Source organism: Motacilla alba, chromosome 12 (genome assembly GCF_015832195.1).
Source record: "Motacilla alba alba isolate MOTALB_02 chromosome 12, Motacilla_alba_V1.0_pri, whole genome shotgun sequence".
Classification (NCBI taxonomy): domain Eukaryota; kingdom Metazoa; phylum Chordata; class Aves; order Passeriformes; family Motacillidae; genus Motacilla; species Motacilla alba.
Genome location: NC_052027.1, coordinates 5,043,937 through 5,057,599, shown reverse-complemented (window position 1 = coordinate 5,057,599; position 13,663 = coordinate 5,043,937). Strand labels below are relative to the sequence as shown.

The 13,663-nt window shown below is 46.8% G+C and overlaps 1 protein-coding gene across 3 annotated transcripts in view; it reads right to left on the bottom strand.

The window, feature by feature from the left end:
* TAFA4 (TAFA chemokine like family member 4) overlaps nt 1-13,663 on the bottom strand; it is a 69,520-nt gene that overhangs the window by 44,240 nt on the left and 11,617 nt on the right. The gene's annotated exons all lie outside the window — the stretch shown is intronic.

The following is a 13,663-nucleotide window of genomic DNA, read 5'->3' as shown; positions in this document are numbered from 1 at the left end:
TTCTGAGAGCCCTGAGAGCTGTGGTGAGGCAGCTCTGAGGTATCACTGCATTAACAAAAGGCAGAGTTTGCTGTACGTGGGGTTGCAAAGAGAATGTGAGCAGCTCTCTGGGCTCTCCCCATGTGCCCTCTCCCCACCCAGCTGCTGGGAAAGCTGTAAGGTCTGAGGCTGCACCACAGTGCAAACACATTTCCACATGGTTCCATGAAGCCTCCAAGAGTTTGAAGCAGAGATTATTAAAGATAGTGGGCACAATCTGGCACTGTCTTCATAAAGATTTGGCCCAGGCCCTGGAGCCTGCCTCAGCAGAGAGGGTCACATCCCCAGGAGTGTCTGGAATGATGCATTATTGCATCTCTGACCCTCTGCCTCTCCTGGCTTCCACCATCCTCTCTCACATCACGCAGCCCACCTACACCTACAGCCCACATGGTAAGTTCTAAGTTCTAAAATCAGTGCACCATCTCAGATTTTGGTCATCCAAATCTTTTCCAGGTGACTGAACTGCTTTTTTTCTTCCTTTTTTCTTTTTTTTTTTTTTTTTAGGAGAGAGCTGAATTTAACCTTAGTTTTCTTGGCCTTTCCATGAGAAACACCCAGGTAACACCTCATGCTGTAACCCAGGAGTTACACTTTGAAATCTCCACATGGAAACACTTTTCCAGCAGCTCTGACACAGGTTCTGCAGAATAAGGAGCTCAAACACTCCATTTTATAGACGCCCAGGCCTCTTTGCTTTTGCTGTTTATATTTGTTCTCTCACTTCCATCCCTGGGCACAACTTGACCTTCTGCCTCTGAAGACATGACACAGAGCAATTTGTGAGAGTAATAATAATGTGGTCTTCACCTGGGCAGTGATCAAACAACCTTCTCTCATCCACCATTCCTTTCATTCCACTCCTCCTGTGATCAATTAGAAATCTGCTTTTAAGAAACACAAAATTACAGCACCACACTGGAGGGCAGAGCATGTCTGGGTAACAAAAGCACACACACACTTTCAGAGCTCAGGACAGGAAAGCTCCTGGCTCAACAAGCTCATGGAATCACAGAACCTTCCAATCACAGGTTGGAAGGGACCTTAAAGCTCATCTTGGTCCAAACCATGGGCAAGGACAACTTTCACTGGCCCAGGCTGCTCAAAGCCCCATCCAACCTGGCCCTAGCAGCTCCTTTTTGTTCAGAATGCCATCAGAAAATAGAGTAATTGCTGGAATTAAAGAGGTGCCAGGCTAGCAATCTATAATTAATCACATTTTACTCTCTTTGCTTTCCAAGGTGGAGTTCCAGGGTGAGCCAAAATCAGCAGTTCTATCAAATCAGCAGTGGATATCAAAACAAAATGTAGGCAAAGAGTTGTCTTACGAAAAAGCACTACCATTCTGCATTCATCCTTTCTTCCACAAATACACATAAAATAAAAAATAAAAATAAAATAACAGTGTGCCTCAAAAGACCTATTGAGAAGAAGCAAACAAACAGGATTTTCAATATAGCATTGACTGACTGAAATGGTTATGTGGTACATTTTTACCCATTTCATAATAGGACAGGTAGATAAATACATTCTTACAGTGCTCTTGTGGAAATCAATATTGCAACGCACTAACTTGGGTTTTAGTGCTTATCTGTTCCATAATTTTTATTAGAGAGGAAAATAAGACCCCGTGCAGATGCATCTGCAGGTAAATACAAACATCAGTGTAACCTGCTCTGTAAACACATGTTAAACACTGGTAAAAGGCAAGGGAGTATTGATTAGTCCAACTGATCCTAATTAAGTGGATGCAGTGAAAGTGACAGATGATACATCCACCTGCATATCTGCAGGCTTTCTGATGCCTTCCAGGCAGTGATATTTCTTTTAAAAATAGAGTTGTATTAGGGGAGATTAAGGCAAACTCCTGGAACCAGCTTCAGCTGGTTTATGTCAATAAAGGAGACGGATCAGAACAGAAACAAGAGGCTCACCTGGTTAAGAACTGTAAAAGGAATTCCAGGTTTTTCACGGCAAAAGCATGCTTTGTGTGTGTTGTGTGAGCAGTGGGTTTAACTGCTCGCCCCTGTCTTGTCTCAGGGTGACACATTACTTTGGAGAACAGAGCTGCTTGTTTGTTTTTATTCGCTGAGCTCTGCCCAGTGAGCAGCTGAAGCCCACCTGCATCTCCAGCAAAGATGTACAAAAGAAGGAAGAGGGAATTGGAGAGGGGAAAGCTCAATTTCCAGTATTTATGCATGGACTGGCCATGAGCAGCTCCTGCTTTGCACAGGAGTTCCCCAGAGGCTAGACCACTCCCCTGGGTCAATATTTAGGGCAAATGAAGATTGTGGGTTCTGGGATCTGGAGGGAGTTGCAATGGTCAGGTCTGCTGTGCCTTGGTCCCAGCACAATCTGCTCCCTGTGCCTCTGCAGTGAGTAAAATGGGTATAAACAGCATTTCTCTGTGCCAAGGAAGAGTTTCAAGAACAGAAACAATAAAGGTCTAAAGTTATTTGAAAACTGTATAGGCACTGTATAATTCCTTTGACAGATGGAATAAGATAACACTTTAAATTAGGTACATTTCCTACCAATATTTACATGTTATAAAATGCTTTTTATGGCTACTTGCTGCAAAGAATAAATTACTAAACCATTTTGTGCCATCTTTTATAATAAGCTATTAAATAATTTAGAAAACCTGCTTTCATTAAATATTTAAAAGGCCTTAATTTCTCCATTCTGAATAATTCCTCACTTAAAATACAACTGTGCATCTCTTAAAGTCTCCTCTTCTGTAAAGCAAGGGGTGAGAAGGAAAGAAATTTGGGGGCCATGAACTGTCCAGGGGATTTGCCAGCCTGACTTTAACCCCAATGTCAGCCTGGCCAAACTCTTATCTCATACTGAATAAAGGACAAAGGGAAAATAGAGCTGTATCTGACATTTCTTAGAGGAGGGGGGGAAAATATGCATAGCAGGTACACTGTGTGTATTTGAAAACTGCTGCTGCTTGAGGGGAGCTAGAGACAAAAGAGAGAGCTAAAGCAAACACCTACACACTGGCTGACCAACCCAGCACCCATTTTGGGCCTAAATCACTACACACAGTTATTCGGTGACATATAAAAAAGAGGAAGAGCAACTTTTTACACAGGCAGGTATTGACAGGACAAGGGGAATGGTTTTAAATGAAGAGACATTTACATTAGATGTTATATAAAAGTTTTTCCTGTGAGGGTGGGGAGGCCCTGGCACAGGGTGCCTGGGGCAGCTGTGGCTGCCCCATCCCTGGAAGTGTCCAAGGCCAGGTTGGACAGGACTTGGAGTAACCTGGGACAGTGGAAGGTGTCCCTGACCACGACAGGGGGTGGAATGGGATGGCCTTTAAGGCCCCTTCCAACCCAAACTGTCCCTGGTTTTGTGCTGATGCTGCCCCATGGCCTGGAGCAGCTCCAGGGCTGCAGGTGAGTGGTGCTGGGGTGCAGGGGTCACAGGTGACTGTCCCTGCCAGGGTACAGGTGACTGATGGCCCGGTAGGGGTGCAGGTGAGTGATGTCTCTGTCACGATACAGGTAGTGATCTCCCTGTCACAACACAGGTCACTGATGTCCTGTCGGGATACAGATCACTGTCAGGATACATGTCACTGTCCTTGTCACGACACGGGTCACTGCTGTCCCTGTCGGAGCACGGGTCACTGTCCCGTCCCTGCTGTCCCTGTCCTTGCTGTCCCTGTCCCTGCTGTCCCTCTCGTGGTGCCGGGGCCGCTCCCGGCGCTTCCCGGGGATCCATCGGGTGGGTGCTGCCCCCTGGCGGCCGCGTGCCTCTCTCCGTGCGGCTCCTGCCCCGTTCCAGCTCCGGGCAGCGCTCGGGAATCTCCCCCAGCCCCGCTCCCTGCATCCCGGCCAGCCCCGCTCCCTGCATCCCGTCAGACCCGCTCCCTGCCCGAGCCAGCCCCGCTCCCTGCATCCCGGCCAGCCCCGCTCCCTGCATCCCGGCCAGCCCCGCTCCCTTCATCCCGGCCAGCCCCGCTCCCTGCATCCCGGCCAGCCCCGCTCCCTGCATCCCGGCCAGCCCCGCTCCCTGCATCCCGGCCAGCCCCGCTCCCTGCATCCCGGCCAGCCCCGCTCCCTTCATCCCGGCCAGCCCCGCTCCCTTCATCCCGGCCAGCCCCGCTCCCTGCATCCCGAGCCAGCCTCTCTCCCTGCATCCCAGCCAGCCCCGCTCCCTGCATCCCGGCCAGCCCCGCTCCCTGCATCCCGGCCAGCCCCGCTCCCTGCATCCCGGCCAGCCCCGCTCCCTGCATCCCGGCCAGCCCCGCTCCCTTCATCCCGGCCAGCCCCGCTCCCTGCATCCCGGCCAGCCCCGCTCCCTGCCCCGCCGGAGCCCCGGCCCGGGCCAGCCGTGCCCTCGGTGCAGCCGCGCTGCTCCGCAGCTGTCCGGGTCAATTAGCGCCTCTCATTAACCACACGAGCGCGTCGCTGTCGCAGGGTCCGGGCTTTGAGCTGCCCTCGGAGCGTGGGCACCGCAGGGACGCGCTGGCCTCCCTCCCACAGGGACCGCCCTGTCCTGCAGGTGCCCATGGGCCCCCGGCAGATCCCTGTGGATGCAGGGAATAACGTGGCTGACGTTCAGGATTTGGTCCCTTAACCCTCACCCAGAAATCTCTACATCAGCTCACGTAACTGCAGCTCGATGTGCAGGCTTTGAGGGGCACTAAATCCACCTCGGCCGAGTTATTCCAACAGTTAATTAACCTCGCCTGAAGCGCTGCACCTTCCAGCTTGTACCTCCCGTACACTCCCCTTGTTTGCCCAGCTGGCACATCCCACCGGGATGTGTCAGGCCTTCAAAGGCAGCCATTCTGCCAATCCTTACTCACAGCAAGTAAGGGTTACACCAGGTAGGAAGGCACTGGGCAAACTGAGAGAGGCTTAATAAAGTTACCCATGGAGTACAGTCACAGAGTCACAGAATCACAGGAAACTTTTTGGGTTGGATGGGACCTCAAAGCCCATCCTATTGCACCCCCCTCCAGCTTCCAGGGGACACCTTCCACTGTCCCAGGTTGCTCCAAGCCCCATCCAACCTGGGCTTGAACACTTCCAGGGATGGGACAGCCACAGCTTCTCTGGGCAGCCTGTGCCAGGGCCTCATCACCCTCAGAGTAAAGGATTTTTTCCTAATATCCAATCTAAACCTACTCTCTATTAGTTTAAATCCATTCCCCCCTGCCCTGTCACTTCATGCTCTTGTAAAAAGCCCCTCTCCACCTTTCCTGCAGGCTCCCTTCAGGTACTGGAAGGTAGCACAAGACCAAGCTCACAGTGCAAGAAAATAAAACTTTTGTTGGGCCCATTCCCTCTTCCCTTTACTCCCAGAGCTGACATCAGCTCCTCTGCTTCCCTACAGGAATCTCTGAGGGATGGAGGACTGGTCACATCGAGCTCCCCACAGCAAAGGGAAGTGAGAAGGCTCTTTGGACCACACAAAAACCATTCAGGCAGGTATCCAAAAAACCACAGGGTCCCTGCAGCAGTGCTCAATGCTCTCAGACCCCAGCAGACTCCCTACACACTTCATGGGCAATTTTTGAACTGTTTTTTTATGACATCACGTCCCATTTACGACATCAGTCTCGGCTGGCAGCAGCTCAGTCTGTCACCCCTAGTCAGGCCTTTCCACAGGAATACTGCAAAATCTCACTGAACAGGAGCTGGGGGTGCTGGGGAGGAAAAGCAAACAATGCCAGTGAGAGCTAGAGGAAATAAACCCCACATCCTCCTGAGGAGGGAGAACTGAGCTGCTGTTATATCCACATAACAGGAGGTATCGACCACAGCAGCAGCCAGACCATCCACACACAAACATTCACCCTCTGTGCCATGGGTTTGGAGGGACCAAGTCTGCCTTCAGCAGCATTCTCTAGGGTAAATCAGTCTTCCACCACCTCCTTTAAACATGAGAACAAACCTTTTGTCTGTTGCGGGCATGTAAAGATGATGCCCTGGGAGGATATCCTGCAAAACGTGCCTAAATCACCTGAATTTTCCAGCCCAGACACCACAGACTTCAGCAGTTAAAAGTGCCACAGTCACAGCAGCCACTTGGGTGGATCATCTGTTGGAAGGAAAGGTTTTTCAGTTGGACTCGTTTTGAGTGAGAGTCTGTGGCCTCCAAATTTGAGCCAGCAGAGCTCAGGTCACACAGAAGCAGAAAGAGCAGTGCACAGGATCAGGAAAGAAATTCAAGCAAGGAGCAGAGGGCTGACTGCCAGAAAAACCAAAGTCCAGGCAGAGTAAGGGAGAGTTTAAAATCAAAGCTGTTGCTTCCTCTGCTCTCTCAACACAGAGTTCTCATCTTTCCTCCAGGATGAGGTCCACCCAGACCAAGAGGACTGCTCAGAGGGCCAAGTGCAGCTGTTCTGTCAAGTGGAGGCAGAATAGACCCTTTTCTCCATACATTATTTATTACTCATCACCACCCCACTAAGGAACACTCTGCCAAACTCCAGGAAAGGGAGGTATCACCGTCAAGGCTTCATTTTCAAGGTTGCACAGACTTGCCAATGTGGACAGCCAACACAGGAGATCTCATTACAGCACAGAATTTCAACTCTTTCAATTACCTTTATCAGAAAGAATTTTTCCTTGTGATTATCCAGGTTCTTTCAGTCCCTCCCTGCAGCTCAAAATCTTCTCCAACCCCCCTGCACAAGTCCTGCTAAAGAGGTGTGCAGGCTTCAGGCACTTTGTTCAAGGGAGAGCAGGAATTACTCCAAGCCTGTTCAAAGAGGGCACAGAGCAGAGACAGTGCCCTGCTCCACTCCCAGCTGCCCTCCCAAAAGCAGAGCAGTTCCCATCTAAAGCAAAAAAAAAAAAATGTGGAGAGAAATGTCTTTGAAGGAAATCTCTCCAGCAGAATGCTTCAGTCACAGCAAAAACACATTTTCCCCTACTGTAAACTTTGCCTGCTAGGTAGCAAAGCATTAAAGTTGTTGCACAGGGTATCTTGAGCCATAAAACACTGTTTTCTACACCCTGAGCTGATGGAGGAATTTAATTTCTCCCATGGAAGGCAAAGATAACTGACCTGCTATAGAGCAGGTCACTCACCTTCCTTTCCCCTCAACAGGGATCCAGGTGAGCTGGTGGTTGTTTTGGTCACTCAGAGGAGGGAGGAAGGGATGGAAAGGATGGAGGAGGAAAATTCCTATCCATTTGTGCCTCTGGATAATGCACTGGGAGGCCCCACACCCTACTCTGGGTGTGTGGTGGCCAGCCCAGGGCTCATGTGCAAGAAGCAGGTAATTCCTAAGGGTGGCTGTTCAAATTAGGAATAAGAGGAAATCCAAGAGAAATAACATGAAAATTAAGAGAGTCAGCAAGTGGTAAGAAAAGGTGAAAATAACTGTTTGTTTAGTCAAGAAGAGAGTTTGTTGGAGACATGTCAACTGTCTCCTTGAACATGCTTTCTTTAAAGAAGGGCAGGATTTAAAGTGGCTCTCTGTAGCTATTGCAAATAGCATAAAAATAAATTCAGTGTCCTGCAAAGATTAATTGTGTGCATGAAGAGAAACTTTCTGTATCTGAGTGGGGGAAATTAGTGGTACAAACTGCTCCAGATCTCATGGAGCCTGGTTCCTGGAGATTTCTTTAAATTGGATGAACACTTGTGGGATGATCAAGGCTCCCCTCTCCATCCACAAGAGAGGATTATATGTTTGCTCAGGGTATGTAACAGGACAACATATCCTTTATGCCCTGGAGCAAAAAAACAGTGGGATATAAATGTGAGGTGGTCAGTCACTGTTCAGTGTCATCCTCAATACCCCAAATCAAGTCAGAGGTTACTGGAGGAAAATCCTGGCAGAAACAAACTGAAAATGCCTCCTGCACATGTTGGGTTTTTCATGCAGGCAGAGTCAGGGTGTGTTGTATTTAGGTATATTCTTGTGGTTCTTAGGCTCCTCATGCAAACAAATTAGGTAATTTCTGGTTCTACTGCATTAGAATATTTTCTTCTCTTGTGAATCCCAAAAACACCCCACTCACAGCATGTCCACTCATGCTTCCCTAAGCTGTGTCAGGCCCTGATAGCAACAGGACCTGTCCATTTCTCTGTGGCCAATGTAACCTGGTCCCTGCTTTGGTTTCAATTCCCAAAAAGCTCCAAGAGGAGAGCACAGACCAGCCAGCTTTGCTTTTAGAACACAAGCATGTTTTATGAGCTCTGGATGCACGTTGGCTGATGAAGAATCCCCACTGTCTGGGTATATGGGATAATTGTTCCACTTGGGACTCATTAGCTAATTATTTAAAGATTCTAAGGAAAAGCATTTCATAAATACAGCACTAAATTTCCAGAAGTGTAATTACAGGCTGAACACACATTTTTTTTAGCACCTGTGTTATCCACTACATAACCCAATAGCAAAGTACCTTGTGCTGAGCTGTCCCTGCTCTCTGGCAGGCGTGGGGCAGGACAGGATAACTGCTAGGAAATTAAAAGGGAGCATTTTTGGTATTCCCATTTTGGTAACAAAAACAACACAGTCATCTTGGGGTGGTTTAAAATTCTGCCCCTAACATACAGAATCTCAATAATGAAGGATAAAACTTGCATAGGATGAGGGAAGCACAGACCAGGCAGCTATAACCCAGATTCTTGATCTCTATCAGCTTCTTAGTCAATGTTAGAAAACACTGTTTGCTTATCAGTAACTTCCTCAAGTCACTCTGGAAAAACATTGCTCTACTAAGCAGGAGAATTCCAAAATAGGATTTCTGACACACCGGTTTGGCAATTGTTACTCAGAAGTAAAAGGTGTCACATCACAGATGGACAAATCCCTCCAGCAGGTCCTGCCTTTCTGCTGGTAACCAGAAAAATTCTAAATCCCAATATGAGTACACAAAGCAACACTCCCAGCTATTTTCCCAGCTATTTTCCAGACATACCAGGAACTGCATTCCTTTATGCAAGGACATTTCAGAAGTCCCATAAACTTTGCTCCTCACTTCCAGAAGGAATTTCCTCCACCCTTTCCTTCCTTTCCTCTTCCTGCCCAGTCCTTCATGCCTCCTTCCCTGTGATTCTCAGCCCTCTGTGTTTCTTGTTTTCACAGCCCCTCTCCCTGCCTCCTCTGGGAAGTTCTCCTGCTCGGCAGAACTTGGCAGCAACCCTCCTGCTTGCCTCCTAAAAAAGGGCTGGGAGGCAGGGGAAGAGCCCCCCCGAGGTACCCATTGATCACTCATGAACAAGGTCTGCCATAGCCGGTTATTGATCTGCTTGATGCTGTTCTTACCCCTTCACAGGCTCAAGGAAGCTACACAGAGCTCTGGGTACTGTTGCAGTGGAAAAGGAGCAAACCTCTAAAGGTCCCAGACACCTTTCCATGGCTGCACTACCAGGAGAGGAGAGAAGCCACAAAAAGCTGAAAACTGCTCTTCAGAAACAGTAAGAGAGGTGTTAGTTAACACAGTGTTTCCTTCTCAAGTACCTGGATTGTCAGAGGGTCCTCCTTCCAGCACCTGTCCCAGCTGAGGGAACGTGTTTCCATGCAGGAGGCTCAGCCAGTACCTCTGGCTGAAGTATGACCCCAGCCAGGCTTTGAATGAGCAACACCACATCCTCTTCATGGCTAAGGCTGGAAACTTTCTTCTTTATATGGGTTTTTTTTCTCTCCTTATTTTTTTATTATTTTTTTTAATAATAACCCTTTTCACAGAACTCAGAGAAGCCTGAACTTCAGACTTTCGGTTCCCAATCTGCCTATGATGGATTTTTCTTTTCCTGTTCTTCATTCATGCAAAAGTCTCTTCATGATCATGTACCCATGTGCATGATGGGAAGAGCAAGGGGGAGGGTAAGTGGTGTAATTTTGATTATGCTTTGAAATGCTCAGGGTTGGAAATGAAGTATGAGATTCCCCCCACTTCCCCTGCCTCTCTTGCAGGCAATTATGATTGCCTCAAAGATGTGAGATCTGTTGAAAGTAACAAATCGTTGATTGTTTATTTTCAGGGTAGACAACAATCAGCTTTTAATCAGCTTCTCATCACTGCTAGAGAGCTATTAACTCTCTTAAAAATAATTAGAAAACAGAAAAGGAAAATCTTCTCCAATTATTTTCATCCGGGAAACTGAGATTTTATGGGGGGGAAAAAAAAATGCACCTCAAGATTCACAGAAAAAAAAAGTTAACATAGTGGCACATTAAGTTCTCTCTTTTAGCAATGAGTTATTGTTTGCCAGAAGTTGGATTGTGCTTCCTGAATTTGTATGAGGTTATGGATATTGGCACCTGAATAAGAAGAAGTATTTTCAGTCACCCTGGGCAGGCACTTGGATATTTCTGCTGAATATTTTTGTAAGGAAATGGATTGCATGAGTCTTCCATTTCTCTGATTTCTGACTGTTCACAGAACCCTGGCTTTCAGATCCCCTCAGCACACGTTTTTTCCATTTTTGAGTAAATAGTCTGTGAATTTCTCTCCTGTGGGAAACAGTACTCAAACTTAACTACAATAGAGAGAGCAACCTCCAAATTTCAACTATATTGGAATTAGCAACAGGTATGAAACATCTCAAATATCACTTTTTGTGATTTCAGATGGGCAACTGAATAGTCATTTCAGCTCAGGTACAACCTTCCAGAAGTTTTCTTACCAGAAATGCCATTAAAATATCCCCTCAATGTGCCTCATTTACTACTACCACAGAGTTTTAATAGTGCACTGCTTGTAATTCAAATGTAACTCAAATAAAATCAACCATGAGCACTTTGCAGGGTCCTGAGACAGCTGCTGCTGTCCTGCCCTGCAGGTATTTGCCTTTCAGGTGATGGCCAGGCAATTCCTGGGTGTTCCTGGGGTGCAGTTGCACAACAAGGAGCCTTTGGCAAGAGACTGGGGAACAGACAGGTTTTGTCACTGCACATTGCAGGGAACCTGCCCTCCAAAAAAGTAATGGACTGCAAATCCTTTATGGACTCTAAGGGAGAGCTCTCTAAAGTTTGTCTGAGTGCTCAGCTAATGAAGTTCTCCCCCACCAGGACCCCAGTGGCTGTATCTTTTTATTTTGCTTTCTCTATTGCCCGTTGGAGATGAATTGTGATTACTTTAAAAAGGGATTCCTCTTGTCCATTGATCACTGTTGTACCCACTTGACCTAATAGTGTCTCTTTAAAGATTGATGAACTGGAACACAAAAGTGGAACTCTCTCAGTTTAACTGTTCCCACCTGAGTTTCCTGCCCTGTGAGAGAGGTTTTTAAAGAGGCCCATGGAGTGCTTGAACCATTGGTTCCAATTCCAGGGTTATTGCACACAGAATTTCCACGGCCTGGCAACAGGAAGACAGCAAAGACAGTCACAGGACTGGTTTACATTAAAAACTGCTTAGTTAAAAATGTGCTACATCTCAGGACCAGAGCAGGAATTTAAGTCTTCTGCTTCAGTACTGGTCATTAATTAGATGAGAAACAGCAACACTAATTTAAAGAAAAATACAGAAAAAATTACTTACTGGATTTATATTTTCCCCTCACCAACTGAAACCACTCCTGGCAAATGACAAATGTTTTGGCTAAGATTAGCAAGAGAGGCTGCAGGCAGCCAAACCTTCACTCACCAGAGGGTACCATCCAAAAAGGAAGATGTATATACTTAATTTAGAACTGTGCCTTGCACTAAACAAACCCCACATGTTTTCACATAATTATGTACTGCCACTTTAGTCTAATACACCAGTTTTAAACCGTGGATGACGTCCTGTCCACCTCTATCCTCCCTTAAAATTGACAGACAACGTCAAAAATTCACTTCTCTGCTCACAGAAATTGTTTGGTGAGCCAAACCCAAAGGACATTTTCCAGAGAGTGCAATCACCCTTATTTTACCTTCCTGGTCCTTTTTCTAGGTTGATGGCTTTGAGCAAATAGAATAGCTACTTGGGTATTTATTTGTTCAGCTTCATTCAGATGGTATGATTTTAGGAGTACTTGTGAGTATAAAGTGTCTTGTAGCAGCTGTGTGTCAGAAAGACAGAAGAACCCACTTGGAACACTGATATTGCTGCATAAACCAGAATAAATGGCCAGTGGAGAGTATGGTTTATCATTTTAAATTATTTTTACTCTCCAGCCAAAGACAGTTGGTTTCTTAAGCCATGATTTTATCCTTTCTAATTTGACTTCTCAATTGTATCAGAATTCTTAATTATTTCACTGCTTGAAACAGCACCATCCAATTTATCACCTGAGAACAGCAGCACAGCATAAATAATCTATTGCCTTTTTAACCTGGAGGTCTCAGCATTTAGTCTTCAAGAATATGAAAAATGTCTAATTTAACAATGGAATGTTCCTGTGACTGTCACCCTAAGTGGAAAGAGTTGCTTCCTGAAGTTTCCTGTTCTCCTCTCAGGAGAAGTCAGCAGAGCTCTCTGAAGCTCAAGCTTCTTTCCAACAGCCTGGAAGCAGCTGGAGATTATCTGGGATCCCCTGGAGATCTCACCTACCAGAGACCCCTGGCCACTCATGTCCTGAGGTGCGTGTCCCAAAACACGGAGCCACAGCCAGGTCCTGGCTGTGTGTTGCACAGTGGTGAGCAAAAACCATGAGTGAAAGGGAAAATCCAGAGGTTGCTCCCCTGGTACATAGGATCAGGAACAATCTCTGCTGTAAATTTCAGTGATCTTGCAGTAGGAACAGGATTTTTTTTTTAATTATCTCTAAGAAAGATCTGCTGTGTAATAAAAATACAGACAATTAACTTTCCTTGGCTCTTTGATTCTGAAAGTCCTGTTTTGGACAAGAAACACTGACTCCCATCCATGACTCCTAACAGAGCAAGACCCACGGTGTGGCACAGTGTTTGTTACTCATCTCAGAGACACAAATATTACATTTAACCAAGAGCTGAAGTAAGTTAAATTAATAAAAGAAGGTAAAACAAAGTCAAGCCTGAAGCACCAGAGTATGCCCAGCACTTTGCAGTTTGGCAGGGCATTGCTGGGTGGAGCAGAAAGAGTAAAATTTGCTGTCCAAATCACACTTTACAGTCAAATTATCCTGTGGGAGCTCTACAGAGACATCCTGTTCAAATCTCTCCTGTCTGCCAAGCAATGCTTCACCAGAGATCTTACAAAGCCTGCCCAGCCCCTTCCCATCCCAGGTATGGCCCACCTACGGGCTGTCCCTTTTTTCTCAGTGCACAGAGCAGCCCTGAGTTAGGAGAAGGCAAAATCTGCAGATCTCTGTAAAGCATCTCTCTCCGAGCCTAGAAACCAAACAGAGATGTCTAAAAAAGACAGGAAAAACTGAACTCCACCCCAGCTATTGGACAATGCATTTGCCACAGAAAGGCAGTGACCCAAGAGCCTGAGGCAGAAGCTCAGCCATGCTTGGCAAATGATGCATTTGTAGCTGCACTGAGATTTGAGATTCAAGCCTGAAAACCAGCAGGACTGGTGAGTCCCTTGGAATCAAAGCGTGAGGACTGTGAAAGCCTTGTTCCAGGTGCAGAGCCATGCACAGCATCGCTTCCACCAGAGAATCACGTGGGACTGCTGTGGGTGCCTGCTCCATCAATACGAGACTGAAAAAAAACCCTGAGTGTGAGACACAGAGGAGCCCTTCCAGCAGCAGGCTGTTTGTCTCCTCTTTTAATAACACC